A 14,357-nucleotide genomic window follows, 5' to 3' on the forward strand; every position below is an offset into this window, starting at 1 on the left:
TAGAGACTTACCTGTCTTGACCTACTCCGGGTGTAAATGGTTGGTATCAATAGTGGCAGTTATTATTAGTGATAGGCTACAAAGATGTAGCACCAAGATTTGAAACCTAGAGATAATTTGTAGCCCCTGCAAGTTACAGACAGCAGCTACTTACCCACAACACTGTTGAGCTGTGTTTATTTGGGTTTGATTGGATGTTTTTTATATAACTATAAGGAGATGAGCTATGTCCCAAATATGTATAGTTTTATTTTTATTTGACAGGAATAAAAACACATATTTGCACAGTCATATAAAATAAATGCAGGGCATACATTTTTAACTTGCCACTAGCCATAGGCTACTGAAAATTAACCCTGGTGAGTAGATATGTATGCTATGGACTCCCCAGGCTCGCAGTGCTGAGTAATGTTTAAGGCTTGGCCTGACCAGAAAAATTAGAATATTCAGTCATTGTAGGATTTCAATGAGACACATTGACACGTATTTCTCACCAGTGTCTGCAGAATCTACAGCGGATGCAGCCATGGAGGCTTGCTCATTAAGCTTTTATTCATGAAATACAGTAAATGAAACTACTGCTCAGACCTTTGCACTTATCCGCAAAATATTTTTGATAATAAACAAGTTATAAAACCATATTGTAACCTGCCCAGAAATGGTGCTTGTTCTGTTTATGTGCTTTATAAATGAATAGATAATAATGTGTTTACTAATAGTGCCCTAATTCTGAGTAGTATCAGGGCTAGGTTAACATAGGGGCTATTGGAGCAACAGTTCCAGGTCCTTGCTTTGAAATAGGCTGCAATGCTATATGTCACATATAGAGTCCATAGCTATTATGCAATGTATTGTCAACTGCTCTCTTAGGCCCATAACATTTTTCAGGTCTAGACCCATGAGCCCTAAATTCAACACTGCATAGGCTCATAGTGATTGTGCACTGTGCATTATGAACTCGCAATTTCCAAAGCATCTAAACTGACCCAAACTATTCCAGCTGTTGACTTAAAGAGGAGCTGTAATTTCCCAAGCTATGTTTATAAGGTGTGAAAATAAAATAAATGTAAAAACATATCTTATACTGCAACTGGGCAACTCCATCACAGCTCTCTGTCAGTTATTGTGATACGATCTGTCATTTGCACCTGGCAGTCAACATATAGAAAGCATACATTGAAGAAGAGTATACAACAATGTTTCTGATTGTCCATTTCTTTTGTAATGTTTGTCCAGGCTTTGCCTCGTTTGAACAGAATTGTGATGTTCTTCGTTCATCTTTAATATAAATTTTAAATATAACAGAGCATCTCCATGAAAAACAAGGTGCTCACAAGTTAAAGTGACATTTAATGTTTTATTCAGCGGTGTAAATTCCAGAGAAATGTCTATTCTTAGAAATTGTCCATGTACAAATGTAAAAACCCTGTACTGTACAAAATATGGAATCCATCGCAGGCACACATCAATTTTGACACAATTACAACTAGAACCTCTGTCAACTTTTCTTTTTTTACAGCTTCCAATTCTGTAACACCTCCCTTTCAGTCTAGGCTCCTTCAATCCTTTCACTTTAGCCTGATAGTCTTCACATTTTTCTAATGTTCTTGAGCACTTTCTATAGTTTGGGGTCTTTAGGTTATTGTTGGTAATTCAATGCCAGCAGTCAGTGCAAATGCATACTAGTGTATTACTAGCAAATTTACTACTAATAATATCATAAGAAAACCCCCAAATTGGTTTATCTTATAAAATAAAAATTTGTCATCAAAACACAGGTGATAAGTAATCCTTAAGAGATATATGTTAAAGTCCAGTAATCAATCTTAAGATTCCTTTCTTCAAGTAGTCCCAATCAGCAGCTCATTTGGTGGTGCAAATCCTGATATATACAAAATGAAAAAATAAAAGTATATTATAGAATCATCCCACTTAATGGAGACAGAGATGAAATACTTTTATATTTACTTTATTTGATACAATGCTCATAAAAATATTGATGTTAAAAACTTTCCATAAAATATAGACAGTACATAGATTCATCCGTACTAGTTGTCTAATATATTACTAAATAAAGTGCAGACCTTCAAGTGAGTTGCTCGGCGTCCCGAGTAAGCAGCTTGTTCCTCCTGCACTGAATTAATCAGGATCTTCGCGTGCACTGGATGCTGGTGATGGGAGTCAGCTCCTCACCAAAAGCGTTTCTCCGCTACGGCAGCTTTTTCAATGGATATGGGCTAACTGTCATTTCAGTGTATTTAAAGGCTGTTCAATTACATTGCTGTTTTATTAAAGGAATCTTAAGACTACTTTGTATCTATTTCAAATTGTAACAAATTTATGCATATTATTATATATTGTAACAGTCACATGCAATGCTAAATCTCTTTATATAATATTTTTAAAAAACAAAAGTTTAAACATGTTCGATTTATAAATCAATATACCTATACTTCTCTTTATAGGAAAAACACAACAGATATCATTAAAAGAAATTGAGATATTCAGCCAATTTCACATCAATTAAACTGTGAACAGCTCCCTCCCCGAACCCTGTTTCCTCTTTTGCAACTGTCATCAAAACAAAACACTAAGCCCTCAATGAATACTGTCCTAGCAACCTACTTTTCTACCCTACCCTTACCTTTTGTCTCACTATACCCCACTCCCTCTAGCATGTAAGCTCATTGAGCAGGGCCCTCAATCCCTCTGTTCCTGTGTATCCAACCTGTCAAGTTACAAATATGTGTCTGTTAGCCCACCCACTGTACAGCGCTACAAAACTTGTTGGCATAAATAATAATAATAATAATAATAATAATAATAAAGTATTTTGAATAAAACATGTGCACTTTACACAGTCAGTGATATAATACAACTAAAAGGACTAATTTACTAATCAGTAAATTAAGAAATCTGAATTGCAAAAGTCAGACTAAAATAGCAAAGCTGTGATTTATTTTTTGGCATTCTTTAGTTTGTAGTGCAAAGCAGAAGACGCTAGAGCATGCTGACATGTCACATGAGTATAAATACCAAGTACACATAGCGTAAAATGTTAACAAGACTGCACTTTTTTTTTCTAAAAGAATAGATAGGACAACAGAAGCCCAGCTCCATTTGGAATTAAAAAAACAAAACAAAAAAAAACAACAATATATGTGAACACAACCCAGTGAAAAAATGAATAGTTCAAAACAAACCAGGACTTCCCTTAATATTTTTTAGGTGAAGTTTTCCCGGTAGATCCCCGAAGACTTCCTCTTGTCTTCAATAGATATATACACATAGAGTAGGGGAATATCTGCTAAATACAGACACAATGGAGAAACATAGCGTTTAACTGTGTGTGGGACAGATATTAGTATGTAATCACAATTGGTCACTCACAAATTCGTAGAATTAAAACAGCCTTAAGCAGTATCTTTTCTTTCAGTGTCCAATGTGGTGTTGTCCCTCCTCACACGTTCATCATAAAGTAGATGTATGTATCTCAAAAGAGAAAGATATATACAAAAATGTAGTGCACTTCCAGAGTAAAGTAAAAAAGTATTTAATGACTTACATTGAAATATAAAAACAAACAGCTTGTCACCATACGTCCCCTCAGGGACTTGGTGCAGTAAAGTGCAATGAAAAATAGCAGCATAAAATACAATCCCCCCTCCCAGTCCTTATATACACCCCCTTTGAATTGTAAACGTCCATCAGCTGGCTTTCAATTCACTTTTTCGCGGCAAGGAACCCGGTGACGTCATCGCGTACGTTGCGCTGTTGAACCTGGTGACGTCATCGCGTCCGACGTGTGCGTTTCATTTTGCGTTCCACCGACCCGGAAATGGGTCCCGGCCGTTAGTTAGTCGTTCTTGCGATGATGTGTTAGCTCAAAACATATGGGTAAAAGGAAACCGGGGGGAGAGGAGAACAATTAAAAAAACTCTGGATGGCACTACTTGCAAGAGATGTGGAAATAACCTCTATATTTACAATATGGTCTATATTTATAATACAGTCGATATTTATAAATCTTACAGATACATTTGTTTTAATGATGAGATCTGTATAGGGACATATGTTATCCATTCTGCATACATTTCATACATGTTTCATTTGATGGGAAGAAGTCAGTATTTACAAGATAGGAGAAAAGAATGCAAAGCAGATGTCTATATTACCACTATTAAATATAGTATCCATCTGTAATGCAGTATCCATACATACATATACATATTAATGTACATACATATAAATATTGATGTGGCTGGTGAAACCCATTTATATTGCACTTCTGTCTCTTTCTACTTAAAGGTGAATAAAATCCTTTTATATTTTCCGATCAGATGATTTATGGATATCACATTACCTATATTTAGAATTTTATGAAGAAAAAGGGTTTTATTAAAAATAAAAAAATATAAAATATTAAAAAAATATATATATAAATAGACTTAAAATTAAATTAAATTAAAAATAAAAATAAAAATAAAATAAAAATAAAAATAAAAATAAAATAAAATAAATCAAAGTAAAAATAAAAATAAAAATAAATATAAAAATACAAAAAATAAAATAAAAAAAATAAAAATAAATAAATAAAAATGAAAATAAAAATAAAAATAAAAATAAAAATGAAAATGAAAATGAAAATGAAAATAAAAATAAAAATAAATATGAAAATAAAAATAAATATGAAAATAAAATAAAAATGAAAAATTAAATAAAGAAATTAAAAAATGAATAAAAATATTAAAATTAAAAATAAAATTGAAATGAAATGAAATATATATATATAATGGAAATAAAAATTGAAGATAGAAATGTGATAGGGTCCTTCATTTTTCGAATGAGGGAGAAGTGCTATGATACCCATACAAGACACAAAGAAACAACATAAACTGGAATGTCTAACAGGTGATTTATTTAGTCTTCAAAAAAGCTCCATAAGTCAATATCTAAATTTAGACCCAAGGGTTGGAGTGGTTTTTAGTTTACTAATCCAAAAAGTCTCTCTTTGGGAGAGCTTTTTGGTCAAATTTCCTCCTCTCCAATATGGGTCCACCTGTTCTATACCCACGAATGTAAAGCTTTGCCAATCAAATTTGTTGCACATATTGCAATGTAGTGGTACTATATGCTTCATTGATTTCTTTCTAATATTATTTTGATGTTTTAATATTCTCTCTTTTAATTTTCGGCAAGTTCTCCCCACATACTGTTTCCCGCAGGGGCATTGTAGCATATATACCACATTTCTTGTGTTGCAATTGATATTCGATTTTATTTTAAATCTCTCTTTTGTAGCGAAGCTTGTAAAATCTTTTTTTTTTATAAATTTTTGATTTTTACATGCTTTGCATGAATTGCACGGGGTAAAGCCACTAATATTTAGGGTAATACTTTTACGTGGAATTTTCAAAGCATAGCTTGGGGCTAATACATTTTTTAGATTTTTCGTTCTCTTAAAGATGACTGGTGTTTTTTTTGGTAGGACTTTGCCTAAAATGGGATCTTTGCGCAGAATGTCCCAGTGTTTGTTTAGGATCTTTTTTATTTTCCAGTGTTGTGTGTTGTATTGGGTAATGAAGGAAAAGTTGTAATTATCCTTAGGTTGTTTTTTAGGGTTAGAAGCTATCAGGTCTCTTCTATTCTTTTTTTCTATTTCTTTGATTTCTTTATCTAGCAATGCTGTTTCATATTTCTTTGCCACAAATTTGTTTTTTAAATGCTCAGCTTGTTCTCTAAAGTCTGAGTTTTTTGAACAATTTCTTCTTACTCGTATTAGCTGGCTTTTTGGTATAGTTTCCAACCATTTATCTTTATGGCAGCTTTTTCTGTGGATAAAACTGTTACCCTCCGTTTTTTTAAAAAAGCATTTTGATTGGATTTGTTTATTCCCTGCAAAGAGATTTAAATCCAAGAAATTGATAGTGGTAGTGTTTATTTCATGTGTGAACTTTAAGCCATACTCATTTTGATGAATGTAATCTATGAATGATGACAGATCGCTTTGTGGTCCTCGCCAAATTAATAAAATGTCATCAATAAAACGCTTCCATAGGACCAGGTTCGCTGCCCAGCTATGCCCACTCCATATGTGGTTGGATTCCCAATCCCGCATATATATGTTTGCATAGCTGGGGGCGAACCTGGTCCCCATGACTGTACCGGTGGTTTGGAGATAGAACGAATCATCAAAGAAAAAATAGTTATGTTTAAGAATATAATGAATACTATTTAAAATGAAATTTCGAAAATTTGATGACATGTTTTCATCTCTCTCCATAATTCGTTCTACTGCAACCAAGCCTTTCCTGTGTTTTATTATTGTGTACAGTGATGTGACATCTAGGGTCACCCAGACATAGTCAGGTTCCCAGATTATATTCTCCATGATTCTTAAAACGTGGGCAGTATCTTTTAAATAAGAAGGCGCTTCTTGCGCATATTTTTGAAGGTGGTGATCCACAAATTCTGATAAATGGGCAGATACAGAATTTATACCGCTGATTATTGGTCTCCCCGGGGGTGCTGTTGGGTTTTTGTGTAATTTGGGGAGAAAATAAAAAATGGGTATAATTGGAAAATTATTAAAAAGATATTCCTTATTGTTTTTAGAAATTATGTTATTTTGATAAGCTTGATCCAACAGGGATCCTAAGATGGTATTAAATTTTTTAGTTGGGTCTCCTGTTAATTTTATGTAGGTTTCTATGTCTCCCAAGATTCTGTATGCCTCGTTCATATAGTATTGTTTCGTCATTATGACTATGGCTCCCCCCTTATCAGCTTCTTTTATTACTATGTTGTCCATTTTTTGTAGTTTTGTTATACTTGCTGATTCTTCTTTACTCATGTTGTATTTATTTTCTCCTAGGTTTTTTTCTTTTTCTAATTCCTCTAAATCATGGCATACCATGCTATTGAATGTCTCCAGAAAAGGGCCTCTGTCCCCTACTGGGTAAAAATTTGATTTCTTTTTAAATTGTTTCTGTTCCAAACTAGTTTCGTCTAAACTTTTTGAGAGTGTATTTTCTTCTTCTGTTTCCCTTTTTAAAAAAAAATCTCTTAAGTGTCATCTTACGGATATATTTTTGCACATCAATATATATGTTAAAAAAATTCATTTTCTGATTAGGGGCAAATTTTAGACCTTTACTTAATGCTCTCAAATCAGTGTCACATAGCTGAATATCTGTTAAATTATAGATTCCATAGTGTTTTTCTAGTGTCTTTGTCTTAGAGAGTCCTCTCTCCATGGATTCTCCTCTATTCTTTTTCTTTTGGGGGAGATTGAGTGGATGTCTGATGTAATTCCCTGATGGTTGTGGCGAGGTTTGAAAAATTGGGTTATTCTCCCATCCCTGTGGGTCCCTCCCTCTAAAAAAAGGTCCTCCCTCTCATTTTGGTGTTCCAAATTTGTTCTTATTGCTTGGGCATAGGACCTTCTAGGGGGAGTGTCACATCGATTTGGGGAAATTGATTCTTTTCTTCCCCTTTGTTTGGTGGGATTTTGAGTTTGTGGGGCAGTATTCGTGGTAAATGTTTTTCGTCTCGTAATGATTGGGCTTCGTGTATAATTATTGGGAGGTCTCCTCATTTTATTAGGTGAATTTCGTGTGTAATTAGTTGGGGAATCCCTTATTCGAGTGGGTGAAGTGTTTCTTTTATATGTATCAAATTTTCTAAATTGAAAGTTTTTTTGTGGTCCCTCAAAATTCCTATTGTTTCTATCGAAGTGTCGTTTGTGTTTATTCTTAATTTTATTACTAGTGGAAAAGGTGTTAAATGTTTTATCTCGTCTGTCTCTTTTCATTTTGTTGTTTTTAGTCTCTGCAATCTTTTCTTCTAAATTATTTATTACGTTACAAATTTCTTGTTCTTTTTCTTTATATTTATTGGGTTCTATATTTTGGCTGCCCTCAGATTCTAATGTTTTTAAGTCTAACTCTGTTTGTTCTCTACCTTGTTTTTCAAATTCAATGATCAATTTCATAAGGTTTTGAGAACAGGTATCTAAAATTAAATCCCATTTCCTTAAAAAAATCCTCATTTTCTATACCACATGCTGGGATCTTTTCCACTCTCAATCCCCTCGGGATTAATCCCTCTTTGAGATAACCCTCTAGGTAGGACACTTCCCACCATTTTTTTGTTTCTTTCACCATTAGGCGTTCTAATTTGGTGAAGTAATAGTTATCAGAATCCCTTAAAGGGATATTGTCTATATTTTGGTGAAACATTTTTTCAAATCTTACATTTCTACCTCTTTGTATATTTGCAAATGAGTGAGTTGCCATAGTGATTGTGTCACAATAGTGAGGATCAAGATATGCAAACAAAAACAACAATATATGTGAACACAACCCAGTGAAAAAATGAATAGTTCAAAACAAACCAGGACTTCCCTTAATATTTTTTAGGTGAAGTTTTCCCGGTAGATCCCCGAAGACTTCCTCTTGTCTTCAATAGATATATACACATAGAGTAGGGGAATATCTGCTAAATACAGACACAATGGAGAAACATAGCGTTTAACTGTGTGTGGGACAGATATTAGTATGTAATCACAATTGGTCACTCACAAATTCGTAGAATTAAAACAGCCTTAAGCAGTATCTTTTCTTTCAGTGTCCAATGTGGTGTTGTCCCTCCTCACACGTTCATCATAAAGTAGATGTATGTATCTCAAAAGAGAAAGATATATACAAAAATGTAGTGCACTTCCAGAGTAAAGTAAAAAAGTATTTAATGACTTACATTGAAATATAAAAACAAACAGCTTGTCACCATACGTCCTTCCATTTGGAATTAGCCTGGAGAAGTATATAAGCTGTAACATAGAACTGTGTAGAGGTTTAAGATAAATAAACCACTGGACGATTAAACTATGGTAGATGCTTAAAGGATCACTATAGGGTCAGGAACACAAACATGTATTCCTGACCCAATAGTGTTAACACCACCATCTAGCCCCCTGGGCCCCTCATGCCTCCATAAATATAGTAAAAATATTACTGTATTCAAGCCTGAAGCTGTAAATCTGCATGCTGTTAGACTCAGAAAAACAAGCAGTCTGCTGACATATTATGCCTCCATCAACCCCCGAAGTCCGTCTGGTTCACTCGGAGTGACTGCAACTGGAGGTGTTCCTAGCTTTCAATGTACACACTGTATTTTCTCAGAAAATACAGTGTTTACATGAGAAAGGCTGCAGGGAGCTATAGATCTCACCTGAACAACCTCATTAAGCTGAAGTTGTTCAGGTGACTATAGTGTCCCATTAATAAGAGACTATGTGAAACACATAATAAGGTACTACAGCAAATAAGAGTTAGGCCTATCACATAATTAACTATACAACAAAAGAAAAGAAAATAAAAGAATATACATGGCTACAAAGATTCTGCTGTTCTGTCATATGTCCACTAGGCCTATGCTCGTGAATAGAAGTCTGGCACCCCATAGGGGGAGTTCCATCTAAATGTAAAGGGACACTCCACCAGCCCCATGAGTTGTTGTACTCCTGCTTCATGCCTCTGTGGGTCATGCAGTGTCTAGCATCAGGAACAGGGCTCTAGGATTGCCTCAATGCATGGCACAGGCCTTGCTGAGTGGGAACCCTCTGAAAGTGCCAGTTGCGCTTGTTGATTTGGCCCCCTCTGGAGCGCAGTGCAAGAGTGTAGTGTCGGGGCTTAGTGGCAGACTTTCTGCAAAGTCGTGTCAGAGGTGGTTCCTGCCATCTGCTCTTCACCGTTCGTGGAGCTCTTATGAAATGCAGTGGGACTCCGCAGAAGCTTGGCTTCCCAGGGACCCAGTCTGGGTGTGTAAATCGGGTACACCCAGAGATGTACCCGATTTACAAACTTTTTTTTTTATATCTTGTTTTTATTTAAATTTTTATGTTGATTACATCGGTCATTGAAGATATGACCCAAAAAAACAATCAAATACATAGGATACAGAAAAGAAAAACAAGGGGGGGTGGGGGGGAACAGACCGTAACATTTTTGCCAATTGCATATAGATTTATAAACAATATCATCACATGCAGTATCATTTATCTCTCTTACGTATATTGCAAACCATTATCTTGTCTACAAGTGAGGAGGGGGGGGGGGGGGGAGAAGAAAAAAATATATATTAAAAAGATTTCTTTCTTTCCTTTCAATTTTCCTTTTCATATTTATTTTTTAAGGGCTATGTAGCAATAGTCATCATTGGCACATACTGATCTCTTATTTCCAACCACTGATGCCATCTTCGTTTGTATAAATCCTCTCTACCCTTAACTCGGCTTGCCATTTTTTCATAGAGGATAAACGAATCAAATCTGCTCAAGACCTCTGATATTGTTGGTGTTTGTGTTTGTTTCCATTTATAAGCAATGGTAATTTTTGTTGCCGTTAAGCAATGAATAATCATATATATTGCTTCTTCCTTAAGTTGTATAGGAAATATATGGAGTAAAAAACATTCTGGTCTGAATGGAATAGTAACCTTCAATGCTATCCTAAATTTTTTTTCTATATCCTCCCATAGTTTAGTAATGCTCGGGCAAAGCCAAAAAATATGGAGTATAGACCCCTCGTGTTTTAAACAACGCCAGCATAAGTTGCTCGTCCCTGGAAAAATATGTGCTAATTTGGCTGGCACCCAGTACCATCGCATAATAATTTTGCAGTAAGTTTCCCAGTGATTAGGACTACCGGAAACCTCTTTAGTTTTCCTTTGTGCCTGAAACCAAGTTGTTAGCAGGAATGATTCCCCTAAATCACTTTCCCATTTTAGAACATATTTCTGTTTCTTAGGCTGCATTTTAGTGCAAACGGTGCTGGTGACTGAATCTCTTTAATTTTGTTTGTGTGTAGAATATTCCTAATCCTTAGATATGTGAATATTTCTCTGGGTGGTAGGGAGTACTCTTTAACCAATTCAGGAAATGATTTAGCACCTGAGCCATTAAGTAATGACCGTATATGGCAAACGCCTAGCTGTGTCCAAGGTTCCAGCTGCAGGTCTGGCGTAAAAACAGTCAGAGTCTGCAGGGGTGCAACAAATAATAAATCTTGTCCTACTGAAAGTTTAAGAATTGACTCTCTCCATATATGGAGAAGAGTTTTTGTGATTGGGAACAACTATGTTGCCTTATTAGGTACTATATTCCCAGACCATAGTGCGAACGATAATGAGCCTTGTAAAAACTGTGCACTTTCTAGTGCCAGCCATAACGGAGGAGAAACCCTTTCAAGTATTGAAAGACCTTAAGCAAGTAGTGTAGCCTTATAATAACTTTTAACATTTGGAACACCTAAACCACCTTTCGCAAATGGGGGCCAAAGCTGGTCTTGTGCGATTCGTGGGGGTTTCCTTTTCCAGATATGCGCATTGATAAGTGCCTGGAACTTCCGAAGTATGGTATTTGGAATGGTAATTGGTAATGTCCGAAAAATATATAGAATATGGGGCAAAATCATCATTTTTATTGTTTGTATATGACCCAACCAGGATATTTCTTTATTTTCCCATTTTTTAAGTTGGTGGTCTAATTTATGTATTAATGGTAGATGGTTTTCTTTTATTATCAGCGTTTGTGTTATGGGAAGTTTGATACCTAAATAGGATATGGATGTTTTGCGCCAGTCAGATGGGTATAATGATTTTAAGCGTTGTGTAGTAGCTGCTGAGAGCCCTAATACCAATGCCTGTGATTTTTTAAAATTATTTTTATATGACAATTGGCCATATCTTTCAAGCATGCTCAATAATTGAGGTATTGATGATTCTGGATCTGAAAGAAATAATAGGACATCGTCCGCAAAAAGAGCGATTAATTCCTTTCTGGGCTTTAATGTGTCTTACTAGGGGTTCCATGCACAAAATGAAAATCAGTGGGGATATTGGGCGATTTACAAACTTTGTGTTTCGTCATACTGGCCCACATTCTCACGCAAGAGAGGTGAAGCTGCAGATCGCTCCTCCAGATTAGGCCAGAAACTGGTAAACATTGCTTCCAATCTTGTCATAAAGCTTATGGTGGTGTCATTGAGAACTCTGGGGGTCTGCTTTAGAGTCGGCTCTGCTGGAAAAGGCCTGTTAGCCATTTTGAGATCTGCTGTTGGGTACAGATAAGTACAGTGGTCCATCCTCAATAACCAGAGGATTTAAACAAGATAGCATTGCTGGGACCAGGATAACCCCCACCGGTCCAGGGTTTGCCCTCCCGGAGACTATATTTGCCTAAATTGTGAAATTCCATTTTCAGTTCACTATAATATGCTGTTTAGTGAATATACCCATAAGTGTTATTTGGAACACTGAGCATGAATCGTCTTAGTTGTGCAACTGCTCTTTGAGATAAGTATAGAGATGTATGCAGGAGTTTTGTACAGACCAGAAAGAGCACAGCTGCATTATTATTTTCAAGAACTGATACTTTTTGGTCCACACTGCAGGTAATATAGGAAAAGGACAGGGAGATTACTGGAGCCATAACATAAACTAGAAATTATTCACTTTTGCATATATTTGTCACAGCTGTACTGATTGTGTTTTCTTCAGCTACTAATAACTAAGCTACTTGTTTGCAGATGCTAATTTTGGCACAATTGTACTACTTTTGACATAGCAATATTCAATATTTCTATGAAGCCTTAAAGCTGCCTCTATTGAAGGACAGCTTGAATATTATAAATTAACTGTCATAAGAAGAGGACGACTCACCTTGAAATGCAGGGAACTTCATAAATACCGCAGAAATATACCATTTCAATAAAAAGGGAAATAGTTTAGTGGAATATTTAAATATAGCCAAAAAGATGTCCTCTTAGCCATTGGTATCATTATTAGTAATAGTTGTATAAACTTTGCAATATTATTTTTTTATAGTAATCTAGAAATTACAATTTAAAGTGTCTACTTATTAAAACCATATTGTGTACTTTTTACAGCTGCCAGAAAATTAGCCTTTTGCTAATCATTGCATATGTAAAAAAACAAAACTTGTGTATGTTATAAATAACACTCAACAAACTTTAAACATAATATCTTAGTATAGTGGTTGTACTTCCAATAGTATATGGGGGCTGTCAACTTATTTTTTGGTCAAACTGTTTGGGAGCAGTTTACAAAAAAACAAGACTCTCTTTGACACCCAGCGATGGTCCATATTTCAACTGATTTGATCATGTCGAATTTGCACTTCTGCGTTATTCCTATCAATTATGTTGAACCTGGACTGTGATGGTTAGCTGACAGTGCTGAGGATGAGTTAAGGAAAACAACAAAAAAAAAAACCAGGAAATTCATCCATTGATTAATGGCAACATAAGCACTGCAGCTGACCGTAGTGGTTATGTTTCCTAGGGGCAAAAGAAAGGAGATGGTCCTGGGCAAACTGGACAAAATTGGTCAAGAGAGTGGATGGAAACCTGTAGGTGTTGGTTGTGGGGTGTGAACTGATCATATTTCAGCAGATAATTACTTCACTACTCAGTTATTGCAAAAAAACAAACAAACAACTACTATATATGTTTTTAAAAAAGTAATTAAATAGCACATTAATAATGAAATTAAAATGTCAATTGACCCATGTTTAACGGATAGTGGAAAAACTTATAAAAAAAATATAAAATTGAATTAAAGCCCAAATACAATTATAAAATCCTTTCATTTGTAAGTTATTGCAATTTGAAAAACACATTGATACAAAGCGTTTGGGTAGGTATGCTGTTTGCGTAAACATGTTATTATGAATGAAGGGATATTATAAATAAATAAATATATTTATTGATTTTCTCACCCCTCCTGGGTGGTATATTTATTCATCATTCTCCAGAGGCATGAGAGTCTGAGGGTTCTGCACAGTGTATTAGCTGTTTCTAATACTGCACTCTTCTGGCAGCGATCTCAGATGTTTCACCTTGAATCTGTTGAAACCACTCCCCCAACTTGGGAGTCACAGCCCCAAGTGCCCCTATCACAAGTGGCACTACGACTGCCTTCTCCTTCCACATATTTTATAGCTCTTCTTTCAGTCATTGGTATTTGTCCATCGTCTCATGTTCTTTCTTCCTGGTGTTATAATCATTGGGTAATACCACATCCAACACCCCTGCAGTCTTCCATTCCTTGTCCACCACCACAATGGCCAGTACTTGCTTGTCTGTCTGGATCTTAAAGCCCCACAGCATATTAACCCTCTCATTTTCTACTACCCCTTGTGCCATGTGCCATCTGGACTTAGGCAGAACTACAGAAAACATATATATTCCCTCTCATATGTATATAACAGATGTATATTGTTGCTGTTGCAGAGTTGAACAGAGGGAGGGAATATGTGTTTTTATGTTTGTTTAAAT

At 35.4% G+C, this 14,357-nt stretch overlaps 1 protein-coding gene across 1 annotated transcript in view; it reads left to right on the plus strand.

The window, feature by feature from the left end:
* CFAP47 (cilia and flagella associated protein 47) overlaps positions 1-14,357 on the plus strand; it is a 356,049-nt gene that overhangs the window by 82,857 nt on the left and 258,835 nt on the right. The gene's annotated exons all lie outside the window — the stretch shown is intronic.

This window comes from Pelobates fuscus, chromosome 1 (assembly GCF_036172605.1).
Source record: "Pelobates fuscus isolate aPelFus1 chromosome 1, aPelFus1.pri, whole genome shotgun sequence".
Classification (NCBI taxonomy): domain Eukaryota; kingdom Metazoa; phylum Chordata; class Amphibia; order Anura; family Pelobatidae; genus Pelobates; species Pelobates fuscus.